Here is a 10,299-nt window from a genome sequence, read left to right on the forward strand (position 1 = left end):
TGAAATCTGGGGAAAAGTCAATGATATTCCCTACCTAACTGGCAGAGAAGGGAGAGGAAGATGAAGAAAAGGAAACAATTTCATCAAATTAACAAACATTTTAAAAAAGTAAACTAAACCATCAACAAAATGAAAAGACAACCCACTGAATGGGAGAATATATTTGCCAATGATACATCTGATAAGGGGTTAATATCCAAAATTTATAAAGAACTCATATAACTCAACACCAAGCCCCGCCCCCCAACAGTCCAATTATAAAGTGTGTGTGTGTGGGGGGGGGGGAGGGGATCTGAACAGACACTTCTCCAAAGAGGACATAGTGATGGCCAATAGACATGGAAAAATGTTCAATGTCACCAATCATCAGAGAAATGCAAATTAAAATCACAATGAGGTATCACTTCATACATGTATGTCAAATGGCTATCATCAATAAATCAACAAACAACAAGCATTGGTGAAGATGTGGAGAAAAGGGAACCCTTGTGCACTGCAGGTGGGAATTCAGATTGGTGCAGCTACTATGAAAAACCATATGGAGGTTTCTCCAAAAATTAAAAATGGAACTGCTTTATGACCCAGCAATTCCACTTCTGGGTATATATCTAAAGAAACACAAAACACAAATCCAAAAGAATATATACACTCCTATGTTCATTGCAGAGTTGTTTACAATAGCCAAGCTATGGAAGCCATCCAAGTGCCCATAAGTAGATGAGTGGATAAAAAAGCTGTGGTACATATATATGATGGAATATTACTTGGTCATAAAAAAATTTAAATCTTACCACTTGCAACAGCATAGATAGACCTAGAAGGTATTATGCTAGGTGAAATAAGTGAGTCATACTGAATTATTTCACTTATATGTGGAATCTAAACGAATAATATAAATGGACAAACAAAATAGAAACAGACTTATAAACACAGATAACAGACTGATGGTAGCTAGAGGAGAGGGGGCTGGGTTGTGGGACTGGGTTAAGGTGAAGAGATTGAGAAGTATAGATTGGAATTACAAAATAATCATGGGGATGTAAAGTACAGCTAGGAAATCTATATATATAAAAACCCTAATATGCAAATAGACTGAACAGCAGAACAACCGAACAACCGGTCGCTATGACATGTGCTGACCACCAGGGGGTGGGCGCTGAACATGGCGGGTGTTGGCAGCAGGCGGCAAAGTGCGGAACATGGTGGGTGTCGGCCACGGTGGGATGGTGGAGCAGGTGAGCGGGAGCACCAGACCAAGGCAGGGAGCCTGTCGCTGTCATCGGGGCAAGCCTCTGGTGGTTACTGAAAATTCTTTGCTCCCACACGCCATGGTCCTGCCCAGAACTCGCACCTGCTGCCAGGGCCAGCGCCGTTAGCCCCTCGGGGCTTCTCTACCTCCCCCTGCTCCTGAGAGGCAATCAAGTCTGGCAGCCACCTCTCACACCCGCTGCTGGCACTGGAGCCACCGCTTGCACCCACTGCCAGTGCCTGGTGCCGGTCCCGATCGCTCAGCACTGTCAGCGGGTGCAAGCAGTGGCTGCCCGTCCCAATCTCCCCTGAGGGCTTCTCCACCTCCCCCTGCTCCTGAGGGGTGATTGGGGCAGCAGCCATCACTCGCACCTGCTGATGGCGCCAGCCCCCCTCACACTTGCGGCTGGTGCCGGCCCCAATCACTCCATGGGTCAGCAGGTGTGAGCAGGGCCGGCGCCCTCAGAGCATGGGAGCGGCAGGGACGGGAGTAGAGCTGCAGGCAGAAAGGGGACCAGGGTTGCGGTGGGAAGGGCCAGGCAGGGGCATGGAGGATGGGCTGAGACCTGCCCCTGTGCCCACCGCAGCCTCAAGGCCCACAGTTCCTTTCAAGGTGCACGAATTCATGCACTGGGCCCCTAGTATAGTCAACAATATTGTAATAACTATGTATGGTACCAGGTGGATACTTAAAACATCGAGGAGGAACACTTTGTAAAGTATATGATTGTTTAACCACTATGCTGTGTACTTGAAACTAATACAAAATAATATTGAATGTACCCTATAATTGAAAAAAAAATTTAAGTTAAATGTTCACCTAAAAAAAAAGGTAAAGTAGATACAACAAAGAAAGTAGTAAGTAAAATAAAAAAGGAATAAAATAAAGAATACCAGTTAATACAATAAGTTTAAACAGAATAAATGACCCCAATAAAAGATAGAAATGTCAGACAGTTAAAATGTAAAAGCTAGCTATATACTATAAACAGAAAACAGTATATGATAATACAGTATATGTAATGACAAAGTATAACTGACAATAAAGGGATGGATAAAGAGATACAGATTCGATACAAATACTACTTCTAATGATGATAGTAAAGTTTGATCATTTTTATATTTTTTAAAAATTTAAAATTAGAAGCACTAAATCAAATAAGGAGGGTTATCATTATAAAAGTCACAGTTTATAGAGAAGATATAACAGCTGTAAACATGTAAGCACCAAACAACACGAAACTAAATATATAAAGCAAAAATTATTAGAAATGCAAGGAAAATTTCAAGTGAAAGTTTATTGTCAGAGAATTAAATGCAACTCTTTTTTATTGACATGTGTAATAAAAGCAATATATATATATTTTATATATCATGACTAATTTGTACAAACTTATCATGTAAATGGCTACATTTTCTAATTATAATTTAATAAAATTTATAATAAATAAGTAATCAAAACTTTACCACTTAGAAATTAAGGAACCGCCCTAACCAGTTTGGCTCAGTGGATAGAGCGTCGGCCTGCAGACTGAAAGGTCCCAGGTTTGATTCCGGTCAAGGGCATGTACCTTGGTTGCGGGCACATCCCCAGTAGGGAGTGTACAGGAAGCAGCTGATCAATGTTTTTCTCTCATCGATGTTTCTCTCTCATCGATGTTTCTAACTCTCTATCCCTCTCCCTTCCTCTCTGTAAAAAATCAATAAAATATATATTTTTAAAAAAAGAAATTAAGGAACCAATTTCTAATATCTAAAGAAATCAAAATAGCATTTAGAAACTATCTAGAAAGCAATGAAGAGAACAATTCATATCAAAACCTATTAACAACAAAATTGGTATTCAGAGGAAAATATAAAATGTATAGCCTTAAATTTTAATTACTAAATAAATATATAAAGAAATATAGTGATTGATTTTTAGAAATTAGAAAAAGAGCCAAAACTTTAAATAAAATAAAAAAAATAGGATGAGGGAGAAAATGGCAGATATCTGTAATACCATCAACAATAAAAAATATATTTAAATATATATAAAATAAAAATAATAAAATAGGAAGAGAAAATTAATAAATAAAAATTGATTAATGAATAAAGGAAATATGAAAAAATGTAAAATAAAAATTATCAAATAATACTTACCTACCAAAATCCAATAGAAATAGTCTAAATGAACACTCAAGCTAAATCAGCAACTACACAAGAATGCCCAATGTCATCATTATTATTCAATGCTGCCTTAGAACTCCAATATGACCAGAAAAAAAAGAAAAAAATTGGGCAAGAAACACAAAAACTATCTTATTTTTGCCAAAAACATGGTTGTTTGTATTGAAAGTCTAGCTGACTAATAAAAGAAAACTAAAAGGATTAATAAAAGAATTTAGTGAGCTGGCTAGATAGAAAATAAATGTTTAAAAGTTTATATCTGATCTGTACAATAGATGTGAAGAAATACATATAGGATAAATATTCCATGTACAGTAGCACCAAAACTATTAAATTCTTATGAAAAAATATATGGAGGCATGAGATCCATATGAAGAAACCTATAAAATCTTTTTGGAGGTATTAAAAACAAGATTTTGAACAAATGTAAGGATACTTTATTGGGAATTACTGTGTAAACAATGTAATTCTAGTTAGAGTTTTAACAGGGCTTCTTAGGGAGAGGATAAACTGTGATTAATGCAATGTTAACAAAGGACAAATGCCTGAGGCACACCCAACACTGCGCTGCTCCCCAGTCACAGCCTCCAGTTCAAATCCAGTAAGACAAGAGTCTCTGGCCCTACAGAGGTTGTCGAGCCTGGAGTCTCTGATTGCTGTTTCAGAGTATGCTGGAAAAGATGGTAACAGTGCAGACTCTCCAAGAACGAATTCCTAAGCTTCACAAAAACAGAACTGACTGTCTTCACAAAGAGCCAGAAGGATCCCGGTGTTCTTGACCGCATGATGCAGAAATGGAGCCTCAACTGTGATGGGCAGCTAGATTGCCAAGCATTTCTTAATAATCTTCTTGGCATCAGGGCCATAGCTTGTCATGACTACTTTATCATGCCTACCTGTTCCCAGAAGCAAATCTGAGGAGCCCTTGACCTCCAAACCCACCCTTTCTTTCCAGCTACCCAATTGTCACTCCTCACTGCCCACGCATACCCTGAGCCCAGCACACCTACCACCCATGCAGGCCACTCCTGCTGGTAGTCATAAGGCAATGTATTTTTTAAAATAAAATAAAAGCCTGAGAAACCTCCCCCCCACCCCCGGCCTCCTCTCTCCCCTCATCACCAAATAAGGAAAAGAACAATAGGCCTAGATTTGCCTTCTTGTAATAAGGATAGATAGATTAGTAGAATAAACAATCATAAAAATAAATTCCAAAAGTATTAAACATTTAAATGTGAAAAACTAAATAAAAATCCAAAGTGAAATCTTGGACTACACATACAACCTGGGGTGTGGAGACTATCTTAATAAAAACAGGAAACACATTCGCCCTCAGACAAAGATAGAGTTGGCTAACTATATAAACACTAGAGGCCTGGTGCACAAAATTCGTGCACAGGTAGGGTCCCTAGGCCTGGCTGGCAATCAGGGCCGATCTGGTTCCCTGCCTCCCCAACTCCCCTCCTTCTCCTTCCCTCACTCCCTCAGCACCCCGCCGTCACTCGCCATGGTGTGTGCTGCCCCCTAGTGGTCAGCGCATGTCATAGTGAGCGATCAAACTCGTTTTCCTGGTTGAACGCCTGAGGGGACACTTTGCATATTAGCCTTTTATATATATAGATTACTAAGAGCTCTTTATGTATTATGGACATTTAACTGTATATCTGTATTGCAAATTCTTTTCCCCAAATTTATTTGTCTATTGACTTTGTTTCTGGTATTTCTTGCTAAGAAATAGTAAGACAAATAAATTCGGGGGGGAAAGTTTGCAATACAGGTGAAGAGTTAAGTACCTGTAATACACAAAGAGCTCTCACAAAATAAAAGATTAAACAGCCTAAAAGAAAAACAAGCAAAGAATATGAACAGACAATTCACCAAAGGGCACATCGAAATGGCTGAGAAATATATAAAAAGCTGCTCAGACACATGAGTGATCAAGAAAAGGCAAGCTAAAGTACAGGGAGATATCATGTTATATTTATTAGACTGACAAAAATTAAAAGGAAGATAAACCCATTGCTGACAGATGCAGGGATGAGGAAAGGAGTAAGGTATGCTCATACTGGCTGTTGGAAATAGAACTATTATAGCTTTTTGGAAAGCAACCTGGTAACATCTCTTAAAATGTAAAATACATCTACTCTTTAGCCCGGCAGTCTCACTCCTGGGAAAAAATATATGTACAAAAATGTTTATTGTAGCTATGTGATGGCTAAGAATGGAAAAAAACAATATCCCTCAACTTTGAATATGCTCTGGTGAGTCCTCAGTAAAAAAGTATTATGAAAAAATGAATTAGAGTAAGAGCTGACTTGTAGGGATTTCCATAAGATATTGTTCAGAGAATAATGCAAGCTGTAGAAAAAGTATGTATAAGGTAAGTCATTTTTTTGTGCAGCAAAGAATGACAAAACATGAATGAATATATGTGGTGTTAATGTGTGCATATGTGTGTATAGGTAGATAGATAACAGATGCTGATAGATAGATGATAGATGTTTACATGGTTGTATGATATAGAGAAATGTATGGATGACACAAAGCAGGTAGCTAACGTGGATTAGTACAACAATGCAGCAGGATGGGCAGAGTGAGAGGTAAATGAAAGTGAGAAGCAAGCAAACGGAAAATATCAGAAAAAAGAAATCAGTGTGTATAAGATCTTATGATAAATTGTATCTCAGTGCATAAAATATCAGGGAAAGAGAAGATAGATCTGCATCTTCCCATCTGTAGGAATGTGGATGCTATATTGTGAAGTGAAAAAAGCAAGTTACAAAATGTAGTCTGCTACTATTCTATATTAATAAAAACAAATAGGCAAACACAACCCCCCTATATGTGTATTTATGATTGTGTAAGTTTGTGGAACAAAGAGATCGCGGTGAAAGGAGATACCAGGTGGATAAAATGGTTACTGCATGGTGTCGGGAGTGGGTTGAGGGAGACAGTTTTCAATTTTAGGGAGATAGTTTTCAATTTTCACATCTTTGTGTTGATTGCATTATTTCACTTGTCACAATTAAGCACATATTACTTTGATAGTTTCAGAACATCAGTAGAGAAAAAAAACACCCTACAGTAGTAATCGGTTTCTTTCTCTCTTGTTCTTTGTTCCTTCCTGAACATTTGGCTTTGAACGTAGCCCAGCACCCCACCCCAGCGGCCACCCTGTCCTCGTCCACCTCACCATGCGTGTAGACGCCCGAGTCCCCTTTGCAGAGGAAGTTGAGGTTAACCTTTCACAAGGTCCTTTGAAAGTTCTGGCCCACTTAAGGATTTGGCTAGTCCAGAGAACACAGAGGAACTAGAGATGCGGCCCACAGCTCTACAGAGTGACACCCCCAGTATCAGCTCTGGCCTGGCAAATGCTCCCAAAGCACTTACACTGTGACTGTGGCTCTATAACAGTAGCTGTGTGTGCCGACAGGGCCTGGAGAGGAGCTGAGGAGGAGTGGAGCCGGGCTTGCTGAGGCTCATTACCTGTAATCCATTCTAGAATTCTGGGTGAGGATCACCCTCAGTTTATAGAGAAGAAAACAGGGCCAGAGGTTAGGTAACACGCTGGAGCTTATTCAGCTGGTCAATTGTTAGGTTGAAGCGCATGAATTGCTCGTCTAATTTTAGATTGTTTTTGATCTACAAAATCTCTAATAGTTAGAATGTGGTTTTGGCTGCTGCAACAGAAACCCAGGTAATAATGGTTTAAATAAGTGTATTTCTCTTTCACATCAAAGTTTGGGCTGCTCGCTGTCATCAGGAGCCGTGCAGGCTCTTTCATATTTCCCTTTCCCACCCCAAGTGTTGCCCTTGTCTAAATGGACCAAGTTGTTTGGCTGCCACCTCTGCTTTCCAGCCATGGGGAGGGAGAAGAAAGGGCAAGCATGAGCGTAAGCATCTACCCTTTAAGAACACAACCCAGAAGTTGCACCTTCAGCCTTGTTTACAGCTCATTGGCCAGAGCCTGGTCACATGATCACACTCAGCTGCCAGTCAGCCTGGGAAGTGTAGTCTTTGCCCTTCTGAAATTCCACGACCTTGGAAGAATGGGATCCTGAGGACACTTGGCGGGACTCTACTACCGTGGGAAGAGAGCTTTCCGGAGCTTTCCAAGATCTGAGCAGGAATTTGTCTACCTGCAAAACTCATATCTAATCACTGAACCACAAAAATTGTTAGGATGCTACCTGGGGTAAAATATTTTTTATTTTTCTGTTAGGCAATAAGCTGTCCCCAACCCACTCCCCCCGCCAACTCACTCCCATCACCACACAGTAACCACTGTTACCCACCTGTATCCGTTCGCAGTGATCTCCTTACTTACTAGTACACAATCATAAATACACATATAGGAGGGTTGTGTTTGCCTGTTTTTATTGTAATAGAATAATAGCAGACTACACTTTGTATCTGGCTTTTTTCACTTCACAGTATAGCATCCGCATTCCTACAGATGGGAAGATGTAGATCTATCTTCTCTTTTCCTGATCTTTTATGCACTGAGATACAATTTATCATAAACAAAATCTTATATACACTGATTTCTTTTTAGTGCATTCTTTTTTCCATACTTTCGTTTGCCTCTCTCTCTGCCCATCCTCCTGCACTGTTCTACTAATCCATGTTAGCTACTTGCTTTGTGTCATTCATACATTTCTCTATATTCATATAACCATGTAAATATCTATCATCTAAGCATTCCTAGGAGGATTTCTCTGAAGGTTATTCTTCCTGCTTCAAACTCATTCCCACAATTTTCCCAAGGCCACAATGGATCACTTACTACCCAAAACAAATAAATGGTACATGTGTATATATTTGTACACACACACACACACACACGGCACTCTGGCATCTTTGAGTCTCCAAATAGCATCTTTGAGTCTCCAAATACAGCTGCTTCATAGGTGATATGAATTGGGATGTTGAGGCTCACCAACTCCACAGTGTTTGGAAGATTGGGGCTCTAACAAGAGAAGTTTTGTCCCTTTGCCCAGGCATGTGTCTGGAGGGCTGCCCTGGCATGTGTGTTTGGGAGGCAGGGGATGGTGCAGGGGTGGCCACTATACTTCTGGGTATAGCTCAGGGGCAGATGCCTAAATCCTACCATCTGAGAGTCATCCCCACTGTGTTCCCCCACCCCCCCTCCTACCCCCAGGATGAAATGTTCTGGAAATTTTCATCTACCAAGCCACGTCATTTATTAGACAAAACCTTCCTATACAGGACATAAGATGGCAAATACATACATGGTACTTTTAGCACTTTCATATTTTCACTGAGGTATATTTGGCTACAACTGTTATTTAAATGTCAAGTATAATTTGAGGAAGTACAATATTTTATATTAGTATTAGAGAAGAACAGGGGCTTTCTTATTTCTTAAACCACAGTATTACTGAATATTTGTAATACAATTTTCATCTTCTGTGTAAAAAAACATTTATATAAGTAATTTGTATTTGAAGTAGTTAGAAAATAAAAATAAAAAGATAGAAAAAAAAGAAATAAATGTAACCTGTAACCCCACTCCCCAAAGATAATAATCAAAGGTTTGGAATATATTTTCATTACTTTCTTTTAAGCATACATTCATATAACTATGAAGGTATTTGTAATACAATTGAAATGTTAGAAAAATATCTCTTGAGTTATTGCTGAATAAATGGATACAGATGGAACCGAACTGAAGAAAGTCCAAGGAGTGGCCAACTCTAAAGGCCTAAAGGATTTTAATTTCAACTTGTGAGCTTTGCGGGGAAAGTACTCAATCAAATCCACAGTAAATCCTATTGTTGAACGAACACAGACCTCCTTCGTTAGTATAAGCAGTTTTTAAAAATCACCATATATGTGAAAAGATTCAATAGTCCAAAAGAAGGGTTTATTCTGAGGAACTGGAAAAAACACTCCCCAATGAAACAAAAATATGAAATGGGAAAAAAGTTTTAAGCAAAGTCTCTAGGATATATTTTTCAGTGGAACTTGAGATGTATTGCATCTTTAAAAAGATCTCATTGTGGGAGATTATAATTTGAAACACAGTTACAAAGCCAAATTTTGACCAACAAAATAAGACCCGAAGCAGAGAGGCATGGAACAGACTGACATACCTCCATGTGATGTTGGGGGGACGAGAAGAGATAAACCAAATAACTTACGTACTTACATGCATAGCCCATGGACACGGGCAATAGGGTAGTGAAGACACTTAATGCAGGAGCTGCCCCCTGGTGGTCAGTGCGCTCCAACAGGGGGAGCGCCGCTCAGCTAGAAGCCAGGGGATGTTGGACTGCTGGTTTCGCCTGGCCTGCGGGGATCAGGCTGAAACCGGCAGTCCAACGTCTCCCAAGGAGTCCCGGATTGCAAGAGGGCGCAGGCCAGGCTGAGGGACCCCTCCCAAGTGCACGAATTTTGTGCACTGGGCCTCTAGTATATTAATAAAATTCTGGAAGTTTATTTTATTAAAATTAAAGGATAAGCCAGATATTTTAATACTAAACACATAGAATAACTGTCAAATTGCTTAGAAACTTTTATATAGTTTCTGAAACACTATCAACTTCTGAACATACCTGCTGCAGCCTTCAACAATTATGGCCAATTCAAGGCCATATCACCTTGGTGATGGGGAAAGAGGAGATTTACAGAGATGAGAGAAACGGGCCCAAGTGTACCAATAGCTGAAAGGACCAAACTTGTCAATTAAAAGGTAGATTGTTAGACCAGATGGCAGAACAAAATCCTGATACACGCTGCTTACAACACTGATGTTAGAGTGTGGCCAGGATGAGGGACCCCTCCCAAGTGCACAAAATTTGTGCACTGGGCCTTTAGTATATTAATAAAATTCTGGAAATCCAGGCATCCACAGATTTG

This window comes from Myotis lucifugus, unplaced genomic scaffold, assembly GCF_000147115.1.
Source record: "Myotis lucifugus unplaced genomic scaffold, Myoluc2.0 scaffold_178, whole genome shotgun sequence".
Taxonomy (NCBI): Eukaryota; Metazoa; Chordata; class Mammalia; order Chiroptera; family Vespertilionidae; genus Myotis; species Myotis lucifugus.